This window comes from Nothoprocta perdicaria, unplaced genomic scaffold, assembly GCF_003342845.1.
Source record: "Nothoprocta perdicaria isolate Ctin4 unplaced genomic scaffold, notPer1 scaffold_250, whole genome shotgun sequence".
Taxonomy (NCBI): Eukaryota; Metazoa; Chordata; class Aves; order Tinamiformes; family Tinamidae; genus Nothoprocta; species Nothoprocta perdicaria.
Genome location: NW_020455478.1, coordinates 588,737 through 601,518, shown reverse-complemented (window position 1 = coordinate 601,518; position 12,782 = coordinate 588,737). Strand labels below are relative to the sequence as shown.

General features: G+C 49.5%; 1 protein-coding gene across 1 annotated transcript in view; it reads left to right on the top strand.

Annotated features, from left to right (window-relative positions):
• Nucleotides 1-6: 6 nt before the first annotated feature.
• The window catches only part of OSBP2 (oxysterol binding protein 2), a 113,261-nt gene continuing 100,485 nt past the window's right edge, over nt 7-12,782 (top strand). Inside the window, exon 1 of the mRNA XM_026040180.1 lies at nt 7-88. The gene's annotated coding sequence lies outside the window, so the exon portion shown is untranslated. The remainder of the gene's footprint in view (nt 89-12,782) is intronic.

Here is a 12,782-nt window from a genome sequence, read left to right as displayed (position 1 = left end):
AGGGCTGGCTCTTCAAGTGGACCAACTACCTGAAGGGCTACCAGCGCCGCTGGTTCGTGCTCAGCAACGGCCTCCTCAGCTACTACAGGTACCGGCGCCGGGAGCCGCCCGCCCGGTAGCCGCCGGGAGCGGAGAGCGCGGCGGGAAGGCGGGAAGGAGCGAGGGAAGGAGAGGAGAGGAGAGGCGAGGCGGCGGGCCGGGCCCTGCGCGCAGTCCATCGTGCCCGCCTAAACTCAGCGCTGCTGGGGTTTACTGTTCCACCGCCTATATACGTATATACACGGTGTGTGTCCGTGCCTTAGGATGGACCGGGCTTGTTCTCGTCTCTCAATTCCTTTCTGCTCTCCCGCCGTCTCCTGCCTGGCGTTAGTTCGTTCCGGGCACTGGAAGGGATCCCTGGTGCTAAAGGCGGCTAGAGCTCCCCAAAATACCTGTCCTCGGAGCRGGGGCCGCGCGGGCTGCGGCCTGCTCTCTCGAGCGCAGGGCGGCTGTCGTTCCCCTGCCACCCCGGAGTGCAGAGCTGCGAGGCGCCGACGGCCACGCGGAAAAAACAGGAATCCGGATGGATTTCCAGAAATCTGAAATTCTGGTAGGTTTAGGGGGTTCGCGTTTGGGCAGGTCAGAAGTTTTAGCAGTGTTTTCTCCTGGAGTTTTTTTCCCCCAAAAACTAAAAAGCCCAAGCCCCAGACCAAGCAAATGCTCTGTAACAAGCCCCCCMCACACCCAGAATCTCTTTGCTTTTCAGTAATTCAGTTAACTTATTTTTAATTTGATACTGTTCTGTTCTTTATGCCTGCGCTTGGAGAACTGGGCAGCTTTAAACACTCGCAGGAATTGAGCGCTCCGCTGGTAGCCTCGTGGGAATGCTGCTGCTCGTCCCTGCTGTCCGAAGGGCCCCAGGAAGAGGCTTTTGAGCGACGTGTGACAGAGCTGAGCTGGAAGGGCGCAGCGTGGGGCTTGCGGCCAGCTGGGCTGCGCAGCRGCCGCTCGGCTGAAGTGCTGCTCGTGCCTTGCCCTGCCTTTCTGGTAGGGCCAAACCACTGCTAAATCTGCTCTGTCGAACTCGAGAGCTGAGTTAATTCAGCTGTGAGTCATGAGCGCAGAAATGTAGCACAGATCACATGGGAGAATGCKCTTTTTTCCTCTCTTTTTATTAAATGCGTGGGGGGAAAAAAAAATGATAGTCTTCAGAATGATCCCTCTATTATAGAGGCCTGCCTGGCCATTGAGTGCCAGCTAGGATTGATTACGGCAGGGAACTCTGTGGAGATAAACCTGGCTAAATTGCTATTTTTTCCAGTGTGATTTCTGGCTGGTAGGAGCAAAGAAGCCCCATCTGCATCTTCTGTGTGAGGAAAMCGATACAAAACACGTGATTTCTGTATGTTTGACTTTCATACAGTTTGACTGTAAAAATCAGGTTCTGTAAAAGTCTGATATTCTGTGATCTGCATGGCTCATTTTTGGCTGGTTCTTTGTGCTCTCCCCAGCTCTAAAGATGCGTTGTCTCTTTCAGTATTTGCTACAAAMGGTTGTAGAGGACGATTTGTGCCCTTGATAAGTCGCTGCGCTCGCCTCAGTGGCTCTGGACACCTTTGTAATTTGAATTTAGAGGATTATCCTGCTGCACAGTCTGGATGACTTGCGTCCTTTTAGCTGCTGACTATTCAGGGCTAGCGAGAAGGCGGCAATAAAAACTTCAATTTGCTYGTGCTTAATTGAAAAATTTCACCGTGATGCTTAAGGGCCTCCTTGAGTGAATTGATGCAGTTTGAGATTGAAGCTTTTCATTTGAGTTTCCTTCTGCCTGCTGTTTAGGTTACGCCTAGAACAGAACCTATGAAGTTGTCTGCCGGGGATTCCCGCAAGGATTTTTATTTGTAGAGTTAAACGCTGAAATTCCGTAGACCTATTGGGAAGTCCTGTTGTAATGGAGCGTAGGTGGGTGTCGCTCCATATGGCAGGAATTACTTGTTGAAGGGTTTTCGTGCAGCCAGGTGGAACTCTCGTTTTCTCCCTGTCCCAGAGAAACAGTTTTCTGAAATGAAACTTCTAGTTAGAATCTTCCTTCCAAGTTCAYGTGACTGTTCAAAGCCTCTCGTATCTCGGCTGACGCTGTGGAGACTCGCGTACCACCTGGGCAGCTTCGTGCAGGRTGCAGCTCGTGCTGCACGTTCTGCACTCTGACTTATGCCAGATGATAACAGCTCGATAGTTCTGAAAGATGTTGTGGGAAAAACTCTCCTTYATAGCTCTGGTTAGAATAAGTTGCTCTTCGGAAGTTACACAGCAAAATAGTTGCCCAGGAAGAGGTCCTAGGTCTTTTGAGGGACCTCCTCCCTTCCAGGCACTAAAATACTGTGCCTTTCTTGACCACAGAAATAAAATGGGGGATCTGGCATCCCTTTTATCCATGTTGGGCCTTTCACGTTGGTGCGCTTGCAGGTTGGTGTCTGAAAGTGCTTGAGAGCTTGAAAATGCAACTGGAAAAGGGCTGGGTCGCCCCCTGAGCAAGGGAGAGCRCACGGATGGCCTTCCCATCCGTCCGTTCCCGTGGGCTGCCGTAGCTGCCATCTCGTTGCACGGCGGTGTTTGGAGGACCCSGGCTGCTCCTCAGCCTCTCTCCTTGAAGCTACGGAGTCTCTCCTGCAGGATGTCCGTGACTCTCATTGCTTGCGAATGTCGTGTGGTTTTGGGGTTGAATAGGCCCTTTTTTTTTTCTGTATTTCTGATTGCCCTTGACCATCCCCGTTAGTGTCTTTTTCCGAGCTGGCTGTCTGACTTGGGCATCTAGAGCAGAAAGCTAGTCCATTTGGCTTGGCGATGATCAGAAGTCTTCCTCCGAACTGCGCTGGCAGGATTCCACGTACGGTTTTATCATTGCTTGTGATTAGAGTGTGTGTAAGGGAGGATCTAATCACCTCGAGGAGATAAGCGTGCCCAAGGAGATTAGAGGGGATCTTCAGATAAGTATTAGTTTATCAAAGGTTGCTTTTGGCTCTTCTGGTCACTATTCCCAGTGAGTGTTGTCTGCTCCAAGCAATTCTCTCATATTTCAAATAGCTACAAATAGGATTGGTGTCCAAGTGAGATACTTTAGATAACTGTTTATAACCTCTAGCATAAGCTCTTGATCAGTATTTTAAGGTCTTTCATAGCAAGGAGACACCCAGTACAACCTGGTGTTTTCTCCTGCTGCTTTGCTAGGTGTTTGGTTGAAAGCTGAGGCAGTGGATTCAGGTAGGAGTTGGAAAATTGCTGCTTTTAGAACAACGGCTTCTTGAGATCAGAAGGGACCTCTTAAATCTCTGGTCCCAACCTCCTGCTCAACATGGGATCCTGAGATGAGGTTGATCAGGGCCTTGCGTTGTTGAGGTTTGAATGCCGGCGAGACAGGAGGTTGCACAGCCTTCTTGGGCCTTGTTCCAGTGTTTGACCACCTTTGTGATGAAAAAAACATTTTCTTATATCTAGTTGACACAAATCAGTAAAGCAATCAGTCATATTAATCAAAAACAAAGGAGTGAATTTATAGGGGTGCCTCGGAGGAAACCCGGCCACGCTGGGGAAGCGGCTTGGCCATCGCCGTGAGGGAACTGGGCCCGCGTGACTCACCCCAGCAACCATACTGGGAGCCCTGGGCAGTGGGAGAGCATCAACCAGACATCCAACTTCCACTGGTTCTCCTCAGCACAGCCCGGCTGTTAGCATGGCTGCACTCAAACTGCTTGCTGCTCAGCAGAGCTACCTTGGGTTGACTCTGTTGTGCAGCGGTTCACCTCTGCTGCCCAATACTGTACGAATAACATGATTTTTCTTTTAACGGGATTTTTCTACCTGTCCCTTCGGTTGTCATGTTCTTCCCAGTTCTGCTAGGTGTTTGCAACCAGACAGACTTGGGGACTCTCCTGTTGCTTTTTTTCCCCCATGTATTTTCTCCAGGATGATATACTGAACCAAATGCTTCCTTTGGTGAAGGCGGAGGAGAAATGACGGGTTTATCTTTGCTAGCACTAAACCGAGATGACCCTCAGTGCACAGTGCCCTTGGTGCAGCTCGGCTTGCAGCCCCTGCTGCCATCTCCATGTCGGATGCCCTGTGAACTTCCCGGTAATGCCCCTCACTTTGCAGCTTAGTTCCTGGGTGTGTTTGCAAGCACAGAGCTCGTTTACGGGCACAGCTGTGCAGGTGCTCGCGAGAGAATGAGAGGCCTCTTTCGTATTTCTAGTCTTAACTGTTTTATCTTTCATGCTGGGGATAAAGCCTCATAATAGTCACGCCTTTCCTATATCCTTATTCCCTCAGTTTTCCTCTGCAAAGGCAGGAGAAGGTCATTTTTCAGGCTTTTGTTCCTACTTTATGTTGCTGGGAGCTGCTTTTCAGCTCTGCCTGCTGCAGCTGGTGGCTGAGGGCTCGTGTGGCCTGGCCCCCGCTTCGCGATAGCGGTGGCTTTGTTTACAGCTGAGAATTGTCAGTGCTCTTCTGTTTTCGTCTTCAGCTCGGATCTTCCCTGCTCTTTTCCCCAAAAGCAGCGGTGGAAAAGCTCCGTGGGTCTGTGCTCCCGGACCTGTGCTGTKCCCGTCCCGGGAGGCCTCGGTGCTCTCCTGCTCCCGGTGCCCAGCTGCCGTTTGCCTGTGGGTTCTGCCCGGGCTCCAGGTATTTGCTTCCCATCTCCCGCCYGAGCTGCAGACTTAGATTTCTGCTCACTCAGTCCATCATCCTCAGTGCATCAGTGCTGAAGGAGCTGAGCATCTCCTGCCGGGAGTAATGCTGGAAACTTGCACAGAGCTCCCTTGTTTATATTGTTTTCCTTATAACATTCTTCTTAACCCAATTTACTTCTGAAGAGGAATTTTTGATGAATGAAACATGAAGTCTTTAAAATGCCCTAAACTGTTTCTGAATGATGTGGACTTCCATGACCTCTAGGTTGATTTTTATACTGTAGCAAGGAAAACTATTGAACGTATTTTCAGTGTTGCGCTGTGCGTGCAGATAAGTTACCTAGCTACGGTGTAATTTATCCGGGTGAGTTTAGATAAGCTGGGGATGAAATGACACTGAGAGCCTTTGCTTTTCATAGATCTCTCCAGATCTTGTTCTGATAATCAGATAATCAGGTCATCACCCTGAAATATGAGTGATCCCGATCAGCCCTCCGGAAGGCGGGCATGCTTTAAACTCCTGATGTTTCTCCCCAGACAGCAGTTCTGTGTTAGCACCCACAGAACCAGAACCGGGTGCTAGCAGACTTCGGGAGCTGAGCTAGCTGTAGGTGCTAACTTCCTTTCAGGTTTTCATTATGCAGTTCAATTATTGTAATCGTTCCTGTGGCATCTTGGCAGGGATCTTTGCATGCTTTACATCMGCCCTTGGTTGGTTGCGATCAGAAGAGCCTGCTGCATAATGAATCCCTTGGTGTCCCTCTGTGCCGAGGCGCGGAGCGTGCAGGCCGGCTCCCGCGGCGCGCTCGGGGCGCAGGGCCGCACCGCGCGCAGCGGCCGCGCGGTTAATGCGAACRGAAAGCCCGGCGCCGCGGGGCCAGCGACGTGACTGCACTGGCGGCGGCAGCCCCGCGACAACAGCCGAGCACATCTTCTCCCTGGTCCTGCTCCAGACCGTTATGTAATTCGTTTTACCTCGCTCTGGAAAGCTGTTCTGAAATGTGGCTCGCTGCTCTTAGTCATCGCTCCCTCCGAGCGTCTCCAGCTGCCGTTGCTCGTAACTTTGGGATGTTTCTGGGCTGCCGGCGGTGCTGCTCGCGGCGCTGGCCCCGCGGCGGGGCGGCTTCCGCAGTGCTGGCCGTGCTGACGCAGAGACCTGTCGCTCCAGGAGCGGTCTGGCTGCACCTCGGGCACCAGTCCTGCCTCTCGCACCCATCTGGCCCGAGCTGTTCCTGTCGACCAGGAACGCTGGAGGGGCAGGCGAAGCAAATGCAAATTAACTAGTTTCCACAATGCATCTAAAGATGGATACGCTATCAGAGGAGTCTGYGCCTTTCCCTTTTTCCCCCTTAACGCAAAGCAGTGATTCTTAAAATATATTAATAGCTAAAGTAGGTTTCTACTAAGCGTTTTATAAAGAACCAAGTAGAAAATACAGTTCTTCATGCCTAYTGTTTGCATATTTCTGCTACATACATAAGAGCTTTTTGCATCATTTTTGTTGGCTGGTCAAGGTAACTTTAGCTCTGAGCGCTACAAGCGCGTGGTCTTTTCTTAGTGCATGGCAGGCAGTTTCCTTGCCACGTGCACTTGGCCTGCAGCAGCAGCGGGGCCTGGGCGGGCGRTCAGACCACGGGCTCCGCTGCCTCTTGCTCCATGTCTTTGCTGAAGCYCCCTGTGGTCTTCAGTAACAACTGGCCATAAATGCAGCTGTGTTTGCAGAGTTGCAGYGTTGGATTCTTCTCATCTGGCTTCATACTTGGTCCCCGTCAGTCACCTGAATGTGGAACTAAAGTATTTGTCACAGAAGAAAACATCCACGGCACCTAATTCAGCAGGACTGCCTTTGCAGCAGACTGCAGGACTGACAGGAATCTCTACTTTTTTTTTTGAATTTTTTTCTTTCCATCATACACATAGGGATCATTCTGCAAGCTTTGAGTTGTGTTTCCATTTGGCAAAGTCTTCCAATGTGTTACTCTAGCTGCCCTGTCCACTCGGGTGCAAGAAGCATCTGCAATGAGAGGTTGCCCCCCATCTTCTATCATCGGCAAAAATGATGTCCCCTCTTGGAAAGCTGCAGAAAATAAACACTGCAGTTCAGAACATGGGCTACATCTTGATGCGCTTGTCTGCAAAGTGGCCATGACTGATGGTTGTAGGAGAGAAACATGGTTCTTTCCAGGTGGATTTTGTCTGGAAAATATCAAGGGGATACGCAGCAGCGGAGGAGCGCTGCCTGCGCCCATCAGCCCTGAAGAGAGAAGTTAATGAAGTTTCAGCCTGTGCTCTGGCTTCCTTTCCAGGGGCACCCAGGCTGTGCTGCGGGGTGCATTGCAGGCCCTGGGTTGGCTTCAGAAGCTCAGTCTGCGGCTGCTGTTGTTTTTAGACTGGTGTCTTTGAGCTTTGCTGTTGCCAACATGTGTGGCTGCTGCTGGCTGTTGGAATTGGGTTGGTTTTGCTGTGTATCCCTTGCCTGATGTGTCTTGTGGCTGATGCAGAGTGACACAAGGGCCGACTGCTCGTTGCCTTGTTTGTTAAACACCCCGTGAATCCCCGGCTCTGCAGCACGAGCTCCCGAGGAGCGCGCGATCCACACGCTTTGCCGTGGCCGTGGTGAGTGCCTGGTGCCGGGGCTGTGGCGGGGCTGCGCGCCCGCCGCGGCGGCTGAAGCGTGCGGGGAGCCGCCGGCTCCGTCCTGCCGCCTGTGGAGCCCTTGCTGGGCTGTCGCTGGCTGCTCAGGGAGCTGCTGCCGCCCGGGAGCTCCCGGAGAAGCTGGTGGAGCAGCAAGCACAGCGCGTTGAGCCGAACCCAACGCGCGGCAGCGCCTCGTTCCGACGCTTCCCCTTCCTCTGCCGCCCYTGTCTCCATGATCCCTCTTGGTGAGAGCTGCTGCAGGCTCCCTCTTCGAACCTCTCCTGGGGTGTCATTTCTATAAACAGGAGTGAAGAGCCAAATCAGAGGTCATCTTGCCCTAAAGTAATCTCTTATTCCTAAGATTAAAGTGCTGGTGACCAAAGTTGTCTTTTATTTTTTTATTTTTTTATTTTTTTTTGGAAACAATCCAAAAGATGGAAGAACCCGCGTAATCCAAAATAATCTGAATTATGGGGCTGGCATGCTGTCAGTTCATACAGCGCTTACTTGAGTTGTATTTTACTTCTGTTGCCTTGAGGGAACAGGTGGGACTCCCTTGTAGAGCTGGCGCAGCACGATGCGAACAGGAGCTCTGTTCTGTCCRGAACTGAGTGTGTTACAGCTTGATATTTGGTAGCATTTCAAAAAATATCTGTAACTTTGAACATTCTAGGATTATAAGGCAAATACTGGAGCTGATGTCAGTGAGCTGGCYGTAGTGCACTCTCTGCAAGGTCCCTTTGCCTGGGTGGCACCTGGAGGGCAGTGTGCTGTCCAGGGCAAATTCTGGGCCAGCGCCTAGGGAGGTGGAGGTGCACCTCCAGAAGCACCTTCCAGTCCTGGTTGTTGTGCATTTCCATGATCATCTTCTGAGGAGAAGAATGATGTTTCCAAATATGGAAAAGGAKAGTCCTGAGCAGACCTTAGAGAGCATTGGTTAGTGCAAAACTAACCCATTTTGCTCCTCATGCTGCTGCTGCTTCGCTCCATCGTGATGTTATTTCTGAGACATCACTTGGGACCTYGCTCCTGCTCCGCTTCAACGACCATCCAGTCGTGATGTAGCGGTTAGGCTCGGGAGCTGGGAAGAAGGGATATAAAGAGACATAATATCTCTCCCCAGTGGGAGCCTGTCCTGTGCCTTCTTTAGGAGAGAGGCAGCAGCTACTCATAAAGCGGAAAGCGTGGGGAAGGAATCAGCGAGGATGCCGGAGCGGGAAGCACGGAGCAGCCAGCGGGATCTCCCTGTTGGAATGGTGCAGAGCCTGGAGCTTGCTTCGGAGGGCTTGTAAAGGTAGTGTTACTCATCCGACTATTCCAAGCACCTCTTAATTTCTGAGCTCTTTGCAACTGCAGTGCTGCTTTCCTTCTGCTTTTCTAACTTTTTAAACAGTAATTCTTATTCCCTGAAGTTTATAAAAGCCTTGAGGGAAGGGCCCTTGCTTGACCACTGCAACAGTCCGAGTATGGAAAAGCCAATGGAAATGCAGACTGGGACCTGTGATGTGATTAAACAGTGCATTATTGACACACCATGGTTTTATTGGGCAAAGCTCYTAATAAACGTAGAGTCTTAGTGGAAAATCTCAGGTGTTAAAGAACTGGCTGAGTCACCAATCCCTTAGCAGTGGGATTTGCTTCAGAGCTGACAGAGAGATGGACCTTTGTTCCCTTTTCTTAAGCAAGGTATTAAAAAGGCTTCTCTTTTGAAGTGGAAAGCATTTGAATGCACGTTGCTTGGAAATTTAGTTTTGAAATTCTGGAGTTTACTTGCAGAGGTCTAGAGGGGTCTGTTAGATGCCTGATTTTGTCTTTGGGATGGTCTRTGTTGTCCTTTGAGTATTGTTTTTCTGTCTCCAGCCAAAGCTACCAATAACTTCTCTTCCCTTAGACTGCACGCTGATTTTCCTTACAGCACAAAAGTGTCCAGAATTATTGTACTGGGCTGGATCTTCCTTTGCATCTGCAACCTAAGCTGATTTTGYAGTGCAGGCATTTAAATATCGCATGTGCTGCCTATGTGCTATGTCTGTTCTGGGGATTTTACAAATTAATACATTATCTTTTCTGGAAGGAGTTCTGTTGATGTTTGGTTATTTCATAAAGCATGTGAAGGGGGACTGATTCCATCAGGATTCTTTTAATTTCCAGGTGTTCATTAAGTGTGGGTTCAGGGAATGGTAAGTTGTGTTTGTTCCTGGGAGCAGGGAAAGGGTTTTCAAAATGATTTTGAGTCTTAGGAGTTAAATTTCATAGCCATTGTGACTGGGCATTGAGTCCTTCAGGGAAAAATACCTAAAAATATTGCAGGAAGGCAAGCGGCAAAGCTTGCAGCAAAGCACCTGGGACCAGGAATGTGAAGATTAGGTGTTCTCCGGCAGCGTAACTGCCCAGCTACACGGGCCGTGTGTGAGAGGATGGGGTGTAAAGGCTGATGGTTAAGTGGTGTTAACAGCAGCAGAGACCGTGTGGGTGCTTTACCTGTAGCGTGSTGTGGATTCAATGTTCTTGTGAACCTACTCTCCGCTGAGCCAGGGCTTTATGAAAAGCCAATTTCTGCGTGCAGGTGTTGTAGTTCTAACAGCTTAGTTTCTCCTTACACAATATTCAGGCTTGGTCATCCAAGCCATTTATTTGGGAAAGAATAKTTGACTTTTTCACATTCAGGATCAACCCATTTGTGGTAATTTAGCTACTTTTCTCTRAGCTTTTCTGTTTTGGTTTGATGGAGCTGACCAAAGGTAGATCTAAATTTAGAAGAACCTTTTATTTTTTTGTTTTTTTTTTATATGTTTGTACATGCTCATTAAAGTGCTAATTTGAGCCTGGAGAAAGACTTCCTTCAGTGTTCTTCCATCTCCATGTTATAGTGTTTACATTTACTCTCATGTCCCTTGAAGAAACAATGTGAGATCTTCACTGTATTTCTCTTCTTTGACTAGTGTAAAAGAAAGGGAACTAAAATTCATCTTAGTGTATAAAACCATTCCAGTGCATCTGGAGAGGAAAGGAAGAGGATGACCAAAGCTTCACTTTTCTCCTTTCTAAAACATGGGTTTAGCCCTTCTTTTTTTTAATGTTAGCCCTTCTTTTTGTCATGTTCTTCAAAACAGGACTGGTACTTTTCTGTCCTCCTTATGTYCCCCAAAGAGGCAGTGATGGCAGCTGAGACCAGTGGTGTGAGAAATGGCCACGYAGCAGGTTGGGCTCCTCGGCCGCTCGCTTGGGATCTCCTCCTCCCCCAAGATTTTTTTTTTTTGGATTCTGGCAAGATTTCTTGCCAATGCATTGGCAAGATTTCTTGGACTCCAAGTCCAAGACTTGCYGCATTGGAGCCCTTCATCTCCTTTGGCTTCTCCCATTCGTGAGTCTTGCAGCAGATAAAAAAAAAGTGAGCAGGTGAAACAATAAGAGGGCTCTGGTATAAAGCGTTTTAAGCCGTTGTTTGGACTTAGGGAAGCTGACGGGAGAGATCTGTGGCTGGGTTTGGTTGCTGAGGGTCTGGGTTGCTTCCAGGGAGTTGAGGTGCTGGTGGCTGCACTTCCTAGTACTTGAATTTTACTCAATAACCACTTGTGTCCAGAGAAAACTGAGCATTTGGTAGACAGGGAGAAAAATGGGGTTGATGCCTTCTGTCTTTTTGGCTATTAACTTTAGCTGTTGGCAAGAGAGGGTGCAGAATTAAATGATTTTCATTGYTAGCTAGAGGAGTGAGGAGCTTCGTAGCTTAAAGAAAGCACAGTTACAGGCTTGGAAGTCTCGAGGCGCAAGAATTTCTTTCAAGACAATTGGGATTTATTGTTTTTGCTGGGAAACGGTAGCTCTTCTGGCCTCTCACACAGTTCCTGAAGGTAGAAGGCCTTGCAGCAGAGCCCTGCCTCCCGGCTTGGCTTTGCTCTAGTGCCTTGCTCTTTGGAAAGGGGCTGGGGCAAAAGTGCTTCATAGTTTATCTTTGGTGTAAATTTAGAAGTGTCTTCTGCTTCTGCTTGCCTTTTAGTTTGGAAACAGGACGAGTTGCCTCGTGTCCATTTTTCTTCCAAAAGAGAAATTATTTTTGTGAATTGGGATATTCTGAAGTTTGTACCCTGCTGAGGATTTCTTTGTCACGTCCTCTGTTTAATGTCACAGTGCAGAATTTTCTTCTTTTTTACCTTTATTCCTTTCCTTTGGTAGCATATATTTTTTCCTGATAGCTTCTGGAATATTTTGATCCCTCCATTGGGAACAGATACGAGTGTGTGAGACAAAGGGAATATCTCAGTTTTTCATAGGCACCTGAGCTCTTGTGAGATCTCTTTCTGAATGCAAAGAAAGAATGACCAGGCCAAGTCAGTGTCTTTGATACTGGAAACCCTCTTCTTCCTGATACCTGTGAATTATTCCAGGAAGTCACAGCGACTCCGGAAAGAGCCTGGAATGGGACTAGAGCAGCAGTGATGGATCGAGTTATTTTATCACTACTTTTCTTGCGTTTTCCTAAAAGAGGGAAAGATAAGTATAGGYAGAGTAGTTTGCAGACTGTTTGGCCTGTCTCATATCTGACCTGTCTCAACACCTGCCTAAATACGTGTCCTTCCATGGCCAAGGCTTCTGCTATGCTACAGAATTAAGCTCTTTCTCCTCCTGTTGACTGGAGAAACCTCAAAGCTGTGAGGAAACTCCAGAGCACCGAGTTCCTCCCAGTTCTGAGCGTGCTTGGCAATATTTGCTCTCAAAGGTGCAGCTATCCGACATCTCGTTATATATTAGCAAAGCTGATAGCAACATTCTCATATCAGTCAATGCATGTGGCAACAGGCTTCCCGCTTTTTCTTTTCTGCATTTTCTGCTCTGGCAAAGCAAACTTGTGCTTGTTAGCGCTTTGCCTGCTTTTGTTGTCCGGTTTAAGCTGTCCTAACTAGCCAGGAGAGGAGAAGCGAAGGAGGCAGACCTTCAGAGGAGGTCAGCGCTCGGCCTGTCTGCTCTGCAAATGAATGGTGTTGAGAACGAGCTCCAGAAATAGCGTTTGCCCTTCTGCTCCTGCAGCGTGAGCCTTGGGACGCCCGCTCGCTCGCCGGGGACGGAGCGGGATTAAAGCCACCCGTGTGGAGAGCCGGGGCCAGGCTGCACCTCGGGATCTGCTGGCGAGGCGCGTCTCTGCCTTGGGGCTGCCRGGTGTCTGAGCAGTCGCGCGGGGCTCCGTGCGTTGCTCACTTGAGTGGGAGCATCTGTTTGTGCAGGATGTACCAGGCGTTGCTCTTGGTGAGCTTGTCTGCCTTCCTGCTGCCCGCACGGCGGCTGCTTTGCAGGCTCCTGGCTTTGCCAAAGCTCTTCAGAGAGACCCCCAGAGCTCTGCCTCGCGGGCGGCAGATACCTGCYGAGAAGGCGCATCCCGTTGGGAAACTAGTGTATACGCTTGCATTTTTGGCAGATAAACTGTAAAGCTTTTCAGCAGAAACAAAATGCAAACCTCTCTCGCTCTGTGCCAGGGAGTAGAGAGCA